This window comes from Artemia franciscana, chromosome 19, assembly GCF_032884065.1.
Source record: "Artemia franciscana chromosome 19, ASM3288406v1, whole genome shotgun sequence".
Taxonomy (NCBI): domain Eukaryota; kingdom Metazoa; phylum Arthropoda; class Branchiopoda; order Anostraca; family Artemiidae; genus Artemia; species Artemia franciscana.
In genome coordinates, this window is record NC_088881.1 from 32655066 (window position 1) to 32669233 (window position 14168).

Here is a 14168-nt window from a genome sequence, read left to right on the forward strand (position 1 = left end):
TATTTTCAGGGAGGGCAACTGTAGAATTTTTCGCCTCCTACAGCACCCTCAAAACTGTAAATAATGTAAAACTGTAATGTCAAAAATTGTAAATATTGTGGTTTTTCCAAAAAATACTACAATTTAAGCTTGTTTTAACGCCCCCGGGCGTGCCGCTTGGGGCACTTACACCCTCTAGCCCCCGTTCTAGATCCGGCCCTGGTTGACGCCCATAAAACATATGAAACCATCTTAAATCAGCAATAGATGTTTATAAAAAATGCGCGCATCAAGTCAACTGTTTCACCGAATTTAAATTGAAGGGAAAGTTGAAAAATGTTAACTACTGTTAACCCCAATGAAGCCTTTGAGTAGTAAATAATCGGTCGTTAATGGCTTTCGTGATCGTGATTAGGACCTTTCGTCGGTAACCTCCTCCGTCCACCCAGTCCTATTAAATATAGTAAACAATCATCCTTAATTGATTCTTTTAAGCCTTCTGGCTAAGGCTCAACCTTTCATTAACATGAAAAAACAATCCTTATTTCAACTTAACCCTGAAGCTATTTATACCAGTAACTAACCTGAAAGTTCGCATGCGTATTCTAGCATGCTTTGTCTGTAGTGATAATAAAAATATATATTATTTACTAAACCATGTCTGAGACAGCGTTTAGCATTGTCATAATCTTTCCGCCTCGGGTTGACTATGTTTCCAAACATAAAGATAATGACACCTCAGATTCAGGCTTGTTAGCAAGCTAGTGAAAAACGGTTATAATCAGAGGCTCGTTGCCTTTTCTGACGAAACAGCTTTGGCCTGCCACTTGAGTTAATAAATCATCATGCCATAAGATATAAAGCGCCTCCTTGCGTTTCTGATTGGGTTTTTGTTCCCCCGTCAAGCTTTCCTTGAAGAAGGCGAGGTTAACTATATATTAGATTGATGAGTCTCTGTCAATGAAGCAAAATGAATACAAAAAATGTCCAAATATGTACTGCAAAAAGTAATTGGATCTTACAACTGTAGTAATTCTATTAAGCAGCTAAATTAAGTAGCTGCCTTATATATCCTTTATGAACCCAGTGGAGCTTCCAGGGAGGTACAAAGGATACCCGAAAACTCATACCTCACAGGGGATTATGAGAGCACCCAGATCCGTTCCTAGGGGGGCAATCGAGGGGTCAGCTGCTCCAAGCGCCGAAGCTAGGGGGAGGGCTGCGACTGGGAGATAACCCACTTTGATCAAATTTTTCCCTTTGAGCTAGCTTTTTGCTTATATTTGAGATGGGACGGGGGGGGGCTGAAATTAGTTTTTTCCCTGTGCACATAGGAACGGCTCTGAGAGCATCCAGCGTTCAAGCAATTCTAAATAGTAAATTCCACGTTAAAAAAAAGTCGTCATAAACTGATTCCCCCTTTAGATTTTCAAGAATAACTTTTTCGGTAAGTTCATCGAAAGAATTGCCTTTTTTGGCCATTTTCAGTGAAAACATGGAAAAAACAAAATCACCCTACCTATATTAAAAAATAATAATAAAATATTAATAAATACATTTTGGCTCCTATACATTTTTGCAGATTGGCACCCCTACATTTTTCTTTGATTGCTTGTTAAAGCCACCTAGGGGCCATGATCAAAACTAATGCTTCTCAGCTTTTTGAATATTGGAAGCGACAAGACTGAGAGGTTGACAAGCTCATTGAGTACAAGATTACGGAAATTAGACCTTACAAATTTCAACATTTGTAACTTCTACCCTTAGCTTGGTCTGAAACTACATATCGGTAAGCATCGATTATTTGGACTGATAATTTGACCCTTTGGACCCGTGATATTTTTTTGGATCATTTTCTCAAGGTCACCGAGGAAACAACACTATACCTCAAAGACAAACTTTCCTTAGGCCTCAGGGGTGTGATTTGCTCTGGAGCATGGGCGGGAGGGCAACTGTATCTCCCAGGCCTTGGTTTGCCCCCTCCAGACTCCTGTTTCCAGCTCCAGATGAAATTAAGTTTCTTCTAGATAAACCTGCATAATTCAAGCATCGCCAGAAATCGATTAGTTTTTTAGTACATCTTTACAATACTGTAAAGCACCTTTATAGTACTAAATAGTACCTTTATGGTATCAAATGGCTTGTTTCTTAGTTTTCACCGCCATTTTCACTTGATTTGAGAAATTGGCTCCAGCTTTGCCCCCCCCAGGATTTTGACGAAATTGTGCCACTGTTAGGCCTCCCTTGCCAATTATATTTTTTCTTCTTTTTTTCCCACCAGTGCACAAGAAGCGAGAAGGTGCCCGATTATATGAATGGTTCTGCGATATTTTAACTTAAAGCTATTTCTCGGTGCCACCACCAGCATAGGGGAACCAGACTTCAGCGCAGTTAGTCGTCTTAGAAATGTTGACGAGGGTAGAAACTTTTTTGGGGTGGTTGCTTCGTATAGCGAGTTGACCAAAGAAATTTGAGATGAAATATTCGAGGCTGAATTTCTGGTTCCATTTTCCAAAATGGAGGTTTCAGTAGGAGGTCTGCCATTCGAACCGTCCGTTCGGTTCGGGCACATTCGGTTCTTTAATGGCTAGTCACAACACGATTTTGTCACCTTTTTTTGTTCCGTGGGTTTTTGATCATTGCGAAAAGCTTAACTCTTTTTTCTGTCATTCGGTAATTAATTTTATTCGTTTTGTTTTCTGTCATTGCAAAAAAAATTAATTGTTTTTTCTCTAATTTGACAAGGTCCTGCCGCTTTTGAGAACTATTGCGAAAATGTCACTTTTATTTTGCATAATAAGACAAAGCGTAATTGTTTTTATCACTCACTAAAAAGAGTTGCCATTTTTTCTGTTATCGGTAGTTTTTAGGCATTATTAAATTAGCGTCGTTTTGGTATGTAATCATTTTGACTGTTGAAATCCATTTTTCGCTAATTTAGTCACTATCTATTCAGTTTCCATGGCTGCTGCCTGCCTGGGTGCAATTTTCTGTAAAATCCTAGAAATTTGATTACAACATATCTCCAGGCCATATAATAAAGTGCAGGATTTCTCGAAATCATTACACTGAACACCACTTTTAATTTCCAATTTACCTCGTAATTAGGCTGTATATTCATTTGACAGAGTTCAAATGAACTCTGTCGTGTCCACAGCCTATATACGTGTCTATATAGGCTGTGGTCACAGCTTAGATACCAATACAGTTATAAAAACTCCTATCTTGCCCATGAGAAGCTTTTGGTACAGAGCTCTCGCCTCCTCCAATCCCGCGCTCCGACGCGTAGATCGTACTGCAACACCATAGGCGGGAACGCAATTGGTATCTAAGCTGTGAATTGCTCCGACTTTTAGATTCAGACTACCAGTGAGTACCAGTTTCCTGTCTCCAGCCGCTAGCATCGCTACCGCGCACTGTGTCCCAAAAATAAATCGAGTTTTCATTACTGTATTGGTATCTAAGCTGTGGCTGTGGTCGTATCGTTTGGACGGGTTTGTACTCCTCCGCGAGTACACTCGTTGCTGAATAAGACATGAACTCCGCAAGTGATGATGGAATACACTCAGGATTCAATAATTTCAAGATTACTCCGAATTCATCAGGACATCAAGCACATTTTAATTACGAAAAGCTTGTAGAAGATTAAAAAGAAAATGCGTGCCTATTTGCAATATCATAATATCTATTTATCAGCGGAAAAAAGAAGCCATAAAAGAACTGAAATAAAAAACTTTGACTATAAGTTAAGATTAAAAGACTATTAAAACTTGCAGCATAAGGTCTACATTAAAAAAAGCTTTCACCAGGCTTTGATGCCTGGACGATTTCAACCCGGGGATTCCCCCGGGTTGAGGATTCTCAACCCGGAGGATTTCATCACCTTTTGTCAGGCCTGTCTTGTCTTTTCAGCTTTTTTTTCTTTTCTTTTTTTAGGGAAATTTACAGAGAAACTGTGAGAGCGGTGGTCACCTTTTTTCAAACAATTTGATTATCCAGAAAAATATTTTCCACCGTTCTACTTAGCTGATCACGCGACAGCAATCCAATTCTCAGCCAGAAAATCCTTATTGAGAGCTTCCTTTTTTCCCAAGACCCATTTTACTAACGAACGATAGCTTTTGGATTAGTAAAAAGAAACAATTGGTATTTGCTCCAGCATGACAACTAAAAGCATAGAGAAATTATCCCTACCGTTTCAATCGATTAGCGTTCTCCGTTTGGTTACGAAAATTTCCGTTCTGGAAAAGCTATTCATGTGCAAAGTTGAGTCGGAAAAAAAAAATAAAACAAAGTTTTTTTTTCAGAGTAAAAGTGGAGCCAAGGCTTAATGGCAAAGATTTTCTTGCTCCAAACTTTGAGTCTATATATATTTAAAATACGAGATATCAAATATGTATACACAACGGTGTCAATCACGCAACCATGACATGACGAATAGACAAGATAATGGAGCAAAAATCTATCCATAGGTGATAGGCAAAGTGTCGATGACGAAATTTGATCCCCAGTTTCCTGTTCTGAGGAAAAAAATTGCAGTGTAGAGACAAGTGAGAAGCGGATAAACAACTTTCATATTATAAGGTTTCTTGCGTATAAGGGGCTACGTACCGTACCCCTTGGTACATACCGGGGCGCAAAAGCAGGACATAAAAACGATTCCACTGTGGAAGTTATAATTTCCCACAGGCAAAAATAATTGCGCAAAGTATTAATAAGTATTAATACAGTGCTAATATAGTATGAAATAATAAGTATAATTTACCATAGTACAATATAAGGGTACTTGTCTGTTAGCCAGTACACACTTGAGGGTTTGGATCTAGCGGTACGCGGTTGAAACAACTGGAACGCTTGGGAGGTTGATAGGATATATATAATTTGGGATGTATATTTGTACAATAGGGGTGGGGGTTAAGCATAGTGGGGTTGCATGCAAAGTGTAACCTAACCTATCCTAACCGAAATATCAAGTAAATATTTATTAAAATATAGCTACAATGTATTTTTCCATAGAGCCGAAGCTAATTGTCTCTGTATACAAACAGCAATAAACCCTCGGTTCATTATACTTTCATTATATATAATTTATACATTCATTATTGTGCTTTCATTGTCATTATACTTTCTGTTCGTTTATTATACTTTCAAAGTATATGTTTAGCACTTTCAATATTATAGTTTCATTATCATTATACTTTCTATTCGCTTTGGGTCATATTTATTCATTGACAGTGATTTCTGTTCGTTTTTAAGTTAGACTTGAAGTTTTGTTTCTGCTCATCTTTGATTTAATATACATCTTTGTTTGTCTTTGAGAAACTTTTTTCTAGAAGAAGTTTTCAGATTAGTTTCTGGTTTTCATGGACATTTTTCTTTTATTGGATATCAAAACGAGAATTTAGCGTTTTTTTTCGGTTTTCAGCTTAAGAGTTATATTTTTGGATTGCTTTTTGCTATTTTTGTTTTGGACCAGTTTTTGTAAAAAAAAATTAATAATAGTTTTACTTAGAACTTTAAATGGATTGGTGAGGAGGATCACTCAAATAAATGGATTGAAAATATGCATGATTTTGTCCTTCTATAGGGCTGAAGCTATACTAGCCCCACCAATTTACTACCTTGAATATTTACTAAAATTTATTCTTTTTTAAAAATTATGATTTGAGCTTCTCAGTTAAAAAGGGTTCTGAATTATTGTTTAAAACACAAGAATATAATTAGGATTTCCGGATTCAATGCAAACAGATTTTTTCCTGGTTAAAGTTCTCTTGGCTGTGGAATTGAGGTGTCTTCTTGGCCTGAAATCTTACGAAGATGTACACACAAAAAAAAGAATATTTCACACTAAGAATCGATTTAACAATTTTTTCGAACATTTTTTGTCCTTCATTAGGTCCCCGTGTTTCCCAAGCAAAAATTTTAATCCACTGTTTTCCACCTCCTATAATTCCTCGAAGTTTCAGTTGGATCCCTAGTTTCAGATGACAACCTAGATGCACATAGTGTCTTTTGATTTAGTTCAATAGCCCCTTCAACATTACCTAATAGTTTTAATTTAGGGTCATTTGCCATATATTTTTATACAAACCCTTTGACAGTTTAGATGTACATTATGTCGTTTGATTCTCTTCAATATCTCCTCACTATTCCATGAAAGTTTCAACTTAATACCCTTTGTTGCTCCTGAGACACTAATGATAGCCAACATCTTTTTAACAATCTGGATGTTCATAGTGTCTTTAGATTTAGTACCACATTCCCTTAAGATTTTGCAGATACCCCCTATTAACAGCCTGAACGTAGATAATCTCTTTTAATTTAGTTCAAAATTTCCTGAAAGTTTCAATTAATGACCGTCAGCCATTCCTGAGATATTGCAGACAAGCCCTTATAAAAACTCGGATGCAGATAACCTCTTTTGGTTTAGTTCAACATCCCCTCAAAGTTTCAAGTTATTACCGTTAGATCTTCCTGAAATATTGATTTAATCCAACATTCCCTGAAAGTTTCAACTTCATGCTTCTAGCTGTTCGCCTAAATAACCTGGGCGCACAATATATCTTCTGGTTTAGTTCAACATCCGTCCCTTAACTGTTCCTGAGATATGAAAGATACATCATTTTGACAACCTGGATGCAAATGATATCTTTTGATTGAGTTTGATAACCCCCTCAACATTTTGATTTAGGAAATTTCATTTTATCCGTTTCGGACACTCAGAATCAAGCATGTCCCTCTTGCCAATAATAAAACCGATATGTACAATCTATAGGCAACTTCCACAATTTACAGCCCTTGCCCCGGAGACTGTCGGGGTCATTTCGTCTCTAGATTCATAATTAATGGACCTTTCGACTATTTTGAGCAAAATTGTTACCTCAAAATTTTAATAAGATGTCTTTGGGTGTTAAGGAAGGAGCGGGTAAGTAAAAGGGCGTGGGAGGGGAGTTGGTTACCCACCAATCACTTTTGAATCCTAAAAAAGGCATTAGAAAATTTAAATTGTAATTGAATGAGCTCCCTCCGAAGCTTACAAGATCATTCCGATCTAGACAAAGTAGCCAGGTAAACAAAAACACAATGTACCCACTATTTTCTTAAATAGTGCTATTGCGCTGTCTATAGAATGTAGCTGATAATAATGGGCAATTTACATAACTTATGGGCTAAGCCTGCAATGTGAATGCTGAGGGGTGAAAAGATATCCTCTCACTTCAAAAATTTATATAAATGATCCTTTGGAACAAAGGATCAAAAGATGGGCTTATTTCCACAAAAATGAAAGGAATGGGGATATCCACCTAGAGCAATATTTTTCTGCTGAAAACCCTTCAAAAAACAGTAAATAATGAAATAAGAGCAGAGGCGCCATTTGGGGGGTTCAGGGGTGGGCAAATGACCACCCCAGATTTTCCAGGGGGCCATGCTTCCACCACAAAGGGCCCTTTTCCGGCCACAACTATCCATTATGTCCAACATAATCCATTCTGTTCAAATGATTTGAACTAACTGCACGCCTATTAGCCAAAGAGCGTAATTACCTGACGACTCTTGGAGTAATTACGCTATTTGCTATTAATCATTGTAAACTTTGAAAGTAGGTTAGATTCATAATAAAAGTCTCAAGTTCTGTCAAATGCCCCATGCCCACCCCAAGATTTGGCCCAAATGGCGCCTCTGCATAAGAGATCATTGTTGGCATATAAGACCCCCACCATAAATTATCATTTTCGAAGTATTTTTATGCCAGACGTATGCTTTAGAATACAGAACGAGATTTTGAGGGGGCGGTCAACTACTTGGGTGACCAAAAATATGACATTAAAGATGGGTATAAATTCAACAAAAACACGTGCTTTTTTTAAGTGTAGGTAAACACCGGTGTGAACACTTAAAATGATCATAATATATTCTACATAGTTTAGGGGGCACCGTATATGGTGTCCTAACTATATATAGTGCCCAGCATAGGGGGGCACCATAGTTTCTCACAACTCTGAATGCTCAAGTTTTCACTTAATATATTCTTCCTGAGATTTCAGGTGAGGGAGTGGACGAATAAAGAGCAGGGGACATAAGTTACAATGGGATAGTGGCGAAACTTATCCTCGAGACCCCAGTTTGACCCCCCCAGCTAAATTTTAGCATCTTCTAAAGTCTTTTCAAAACTATGATAGGTCTCCATAATTCAAGTATCCGAAGAAAGAGACCAGTTTTTTTAGTTTACCTTTGCCTTTATGGTACTGTATGGCCCATTTTTCATTTTTAACTGTCATTTTCACGTGACTTGGGAAATTGGATCCAACTCCACCCCCTCCTCTTGAAAAAATGAATTGGGTGTTTTAACGCCACCGCGGTTTTCCGCCACCCAGGAAATCTTGCTTTATCAAGAGAATTAGTTGGATCAGAATAGACAGGTTAGGTTAGTCTATGTCTTATGTTTTTGTCTATGTCTATGTCTGATCTTACGTCTATGTCTATCCTGACCCACCTGAATGAAAAGGTGACGGAAAACATATGGTGGCGAAAACCGCGGTGGCGTTAAAACACTGCTACCGACAAACTAGCAAGAAATTACATGCATTTAACGCTAAATGGCAGAAAGAGTTTTTCTTGACAGTAGTGTGTCAAACCATCTAATCTTTTTAACTTGAGTAACGTTAAATGCAGAACGAATCTGAAGATGGATCCTTTTTTTTTGCAAAAGCGTTTGACTTGAAAAAAAAATTCCTAATTTCACTGCGAATTTCACATTTGCTTTCAGTTGCTTCGTTTTGATCTTAGTACATGCTATAAATATAAGCTTTATGACTTTAATGTGTCAACGTCACTTTTTGCGGTACTTATTTCGCTAATAAATTCTGCAATTCCTTGAGCCAAATTATTAAATGCGGCGCCATGGCTTAAAAACTCAATATTTCCATGAGGCAAGAACTGTTTGTAAAACCAACTTATTTTGCAATTAATACCTCGTTATGGTGTGAGAGTTTTTGTGGGATTAAAACGGAACATTCACCAAAACAACGAAATTAACAGGCTATCAAAATTGTCACATCCTGTCTGGGTGGAACACGACGAAAGCCAATATTAAAGTATACTTTTATTACTGGCAGTACATGTCAGAGATAAATGGGGTTAGGTAAGCCCTTCGGACTATGTCTCATACTTAGGCTACTGTCACGGCTTTTAGTTTCTTTGGATATTTTTTTTATGCAGGCCTATATCTTTATATTTTATCTTTTTTTTAAATATTAAAGTATGTTTTTATTCCTGACAGATCCAGTCATCTGTCAGGTTTTTCTATCAGGGTTTTCAGTTTCTAGGCGTATTTTTTTTATGCATATCTTTATACTTTATAGTTTTTAAAAAAATTTAAGTATATTTTTATTCCTGACAGATCCAGTCATAGAGGTAAATAAGGTTAGGGAAGCCCTTCGGACTATTTCTCATACTTACTATCAGGGTTTTCAGTTTCTTGGCGTATTTTTTATGCACATCTTTATACTTTATAATTTTTTAAAATATCAAGGTATAATTTTATTGCTAACAGTGCCAGACATAGAGGTAAATAAGGTTAGGTAAGCCCTTAGAACTATGTCTCATATTTACTGTCGGCGTTTTCAGTTTCTTGCCGTATTTTCTTATATATATCTTTGTTTGTTCATTATTTTTTAGAATATTAAAGTATATTTCTATTGCTGGCAATGCCAGTCATAGAGGTAAATAAGGTTAGATAACCCCTTCGAACTATGTCTCATACTTACTGTCAGGGTTTTCAGTTTCTTGGCGTATTTTTTAATGTATATCTTTATATTTTGTTAATTAAAAAAATTAAGGTATCTTTTTATTGCTGATAGTGTCAGTCATAGAGGTAAATAAGGTTAGGTAAGCCCATTGAACTATGTCTCATACTTAGGGTCAGGGTTTTCAATTTCTTGGCGTATTTTTTATGTATATCTTTGTTTTTTTTTATTATTTTAAAAATATTAAAGTATATTTCTATAGCTGACAGTGCCAGTCATAGAGGTAAATAAGGTTAGGTAGGCCCTTCGAACTATGTCTCATACTTACTGTCAAGGTTTTCAGCTTCTTGGCGTGTTTTTTAGTGTATATCTTTATATTTTTTATTGTTTTTTAAAATATTAAAGTATATTTTTATTGCTGACACTGTCAGTCATAGAGGTAAATAAGATTAGGTAAGCCTTTCGAACTATGTCGCATACTTACTGTCAGGTTTTTCAGTTTCTTGGCACAATTACATTTTTATATTTTTTAGTATTTATTTTGTTTATTTCCAGAATATTTTTACTTCTGACAGTGCCTGTCATAGAGGTAAATTGGGTTAGGTAAGCCTTTCGAACTTACTTGCTGTCAGGGTTTTCAGTTTCTTGCTACTACTACTACTACTAATAACTCACTGCAGCACCAAGCCGCCTGAGGCCAACACAGCTACGCACGCTCCTCCTCCAACCTAATCTATTTAAAGCCTCCCTCTTTACACCCTCCCAGGAAGTTCCCATTTCCTTTAAATCCTTATTTATGACATCCTCCCAACCCAGACAAGGACGACCTGCTTTCCGTGTAGCCCCAGACGGTTGGCCAAAAAGGACAATCTTCGGTAATCTGTCATCCTTCATCCGTAGAACGTGGCCTAGCCATCTCAACCTTTCTTTCATTATAACCCCAGAAAGCGGGATTGAACCACACTTTTCGTACAACCTACTGTTTGAAATACGGTCAGTCAGCCGGGTACCCAGAACAATCCGTAGGCAATTTCTCTGGAAAACATCTAGTAAATTTTCATCTGCTTTTCGGAGTGTCCATGCTTCAGAGCCATATTTGACCACTGTCATCACTGTAGCTTCCAATATTCTAATCTTGGTTTGTAGGCTTATCTTTCTATTCTTCCAAACTTTTTTTAACTGTGAAAAAACACCCTGAGCTTTAGCTATTCTACTTTTAACATCCTCACTGCTCCCACCATCTCTACTAATAATACTACCAAGGTAACTGAAGCTCCCAACCTGATCAATCTTTTCGTTACCTAAGGTCACCTGTTCATCTTCACTTATTCCTAACCTTAGTGACTTAGTCTTCTTAACATTAATTTTCAAGCCTATTTTAGCACCCTGAACTCGTAAAACCTCTAAAAATTCATTCATTTTGCTCACACTTTCATCTAATATGCTTAAATCATCAGCATAATCTAAGTCCAGGAGCGTTCTTCCTCCCCATTTGATTCCATGGTCTCCAATTGCCTTTCCTGTGCTCCTTAAGACGAAGTCCATCAAAATGATCCATATAAAGGGGGATAGAACACAACCCTGCTTAACTCCTGATTTAATACAAAACCAGTTGCTAACCTCATTTCCTACCTTAACCGCAGCAGTATTATTCTCGTACATAGCGCAAATCACTTTAATGTATTTTTCTGGTATACCATATAACGATAAGACCTTTGTTAACGCTGTTCTATCAACAGAATCGAAAGCTTGCTCATAATCGATAAAACTAAGGACCAAAGGTGTTTGACAACGAAGGGACTTCTCAATTATTAACCTAAGAGTGAAAACATGGTCGACACATCCTCTACCTTTTCTAAAACCGCATTGTTCTTCCCTTAAAACTTTGTCTACAGCATGTCTCAGTCTAAAAAGTATCATATTACTCAGTAATTTGCTACCTACAGAGACCAGACTAATGCCTCGATAATTCCGACATTCACTCTTGTCACCTTTCTTATACAGTGGTTTAATTAAGGTTTTCCTAAAATCATTGGGTACTTCCCCTTTTTCAAAAATCATGTTCATAATCTTCAGTAGCTTATTCCTAACCTCAGAGCCACCATATTTAAGGAACTCATTAATCATACTATCAGCACCTGGGGCCTTATTATTTTTTAATCCTTCTAGTACTGTCGCTAATTCTTCCTCACTAAACAAATCTTCCTTCACATCCAAGGTATCACAAACTTTTTCATTTTCATCTATATCTTTTCCTGCAACTGTATCTCGGTTTAGCACATTCTCAAAATGTTCCACCCATCTTTCTTTAACTTTTTCCTTATCACTAATTGTGGCCCCATTTCTATCTTTAACTGGGACTAGTCCGGATCGGCTACTCCCTTTCAATTTATTAACATGCCAGTATAATATTTTACTATTATGCCGTCTAGCCGCATCTTCCAGATCCTCAGCAATTTTATCCATCGCCTCCATTTCACATCTCCTTAGTTCATATTTTAATGCTTTCTCCACTTTCTTTACATTCCTTTTGTTTTCATACGACCTATCGCTCAGATAATTCTTATACAAACCCCTTCTACTCTCTATTAAACCTAAAGCTTTTTCACTAATATTCCTAGTTGCTGTCTTAGCACTCTTCCCTAGGACACCATCAGCAACTTCACAAATTGTTTTTCTGAAATTATTCCATCCATCTTCCACATTGTCAAATTTTAAACCCTCAAGTTTAGTACTCAACTGTTCCTGGAATTTTTTTCTCAAATTTTCATCCTGAAGTCTACCAACATCATAACTTTCCGGGAGGGAGTTACTCTTCCGAAATTTCAGCTTTAAATTAACCTTAGAAACTACTAGTTACCATATTTCGAGAATTTGACGCCCCGCTTATAGAGAACCCCCCAGAAAATTTAGGATTATGAATAAGATGGTATTCGATATATTGGGCAAAATATTGATATAGAATGAAAATACTGGAAACGGTGTTTGAAACGTATTGTTCCAGAACACCCCCCCTCACCGGTGTCATTGCATGCACCGTTATGTAAGGTGATTCTGCTTTATCCCTCTTTTAACCCTTCCTAATAATCTGCTGTTACCTCCTGATATTTCTGTGGTTAAATTAGTACTTTAGAATGCGCCAGTAAAGGATTAAATATAAATGCACAAAGAGTAGGCAGGGCAGATAAAGGATTTCCAGTGTAGGGCTGTAGAATTTTCAGCCTTTTCCTTAAGGTAGGACGTGCTCTCAAGGAATCTTCCTATACCTCCCATGTTAAACATTTGGAGTTTGCCTGACGTTCCTGAATTAGTGATTTCGGCGGTTTTTATTTTAACAAATATAAAAAAAATCCGGGGAATATTTTGATCTAATCAAATCTTAAAGGCGACAATATTTTTTTTTTATAATTCCAAAATAATTATAAAACCTGTTTCGGGTTTACATTCTAGATTGCTATACTTGGCATTGTTGTCGTGGGGTATCAAAAAAATAGAGCAAAAAGTATTCTATTCAACAATCAGAAACTTATTTTTATAATATATACTTGCTGGCTGCAGTCAATCAATCAATTTATTCAATTTATTCAAAAAGAAAAGAAAACACATAACAACAATAATAATAAAGATCCTAGAAGCGAACTTGTTAAGGACCAAAACAACAAAAAATTGTAAATGAAAAAGAGAGAGAAGAAAAAAAAAAGAGAAAACAAGGGTAATTAAAGCAAATTGAACAAACATTTAGAGAAATATAATATCAAGATTTTAGTACATTATTATATAGCGTCCGAAAACTTGTGGATAGCTCGACACTGGAGGGTATTACATTCCATTGAATTATAGATTTATAAATTGGGGATCGCTGTGCGGAACTAGAGATACACCTGGGGACAATGAAGGAACGGTTGGATGAACGGAGACAGTGGCCTTCAGAATTATTACTATTAAAATAAGTTAATAAGTGGGGAGGAAGATTTTTATGGTAAGCGGAATATGCAAGGGATAGATTTAACTTTTTGATGATTTGTTCAAAAGGGATAATACCAAAATTGGAGTACAAGTCCTTGGTGGGATATAGTCGTGGCAACCGAAAAACTGCTTTGACGGCACGGTTTTGAGCAGATTTTAATTTATTGGTAACTGAAGGATAAGTATTGCCCCATACAGATCCGCAGTATGAGATATATGGGTAAATAAAAGAATAATAAAGGGTGACAAGGATATCGAGAGGAAGAAAATAATTCACACGATTAATTATACTTACCTGTCGCAAAATTATGGCTCTAACATAGGACACATGTGTTGCAAATGATAGGCAGGAGTCTATGTGGACACCAAGAAACTTGGCAACTTCGACCTGCGGGAGGAGATTGGTAGAATATTTTAGGCCAAGTGCTGGCAATACTTTACAAATACTTTACATGTTTGTGTTCCGAAGTCAAAAAT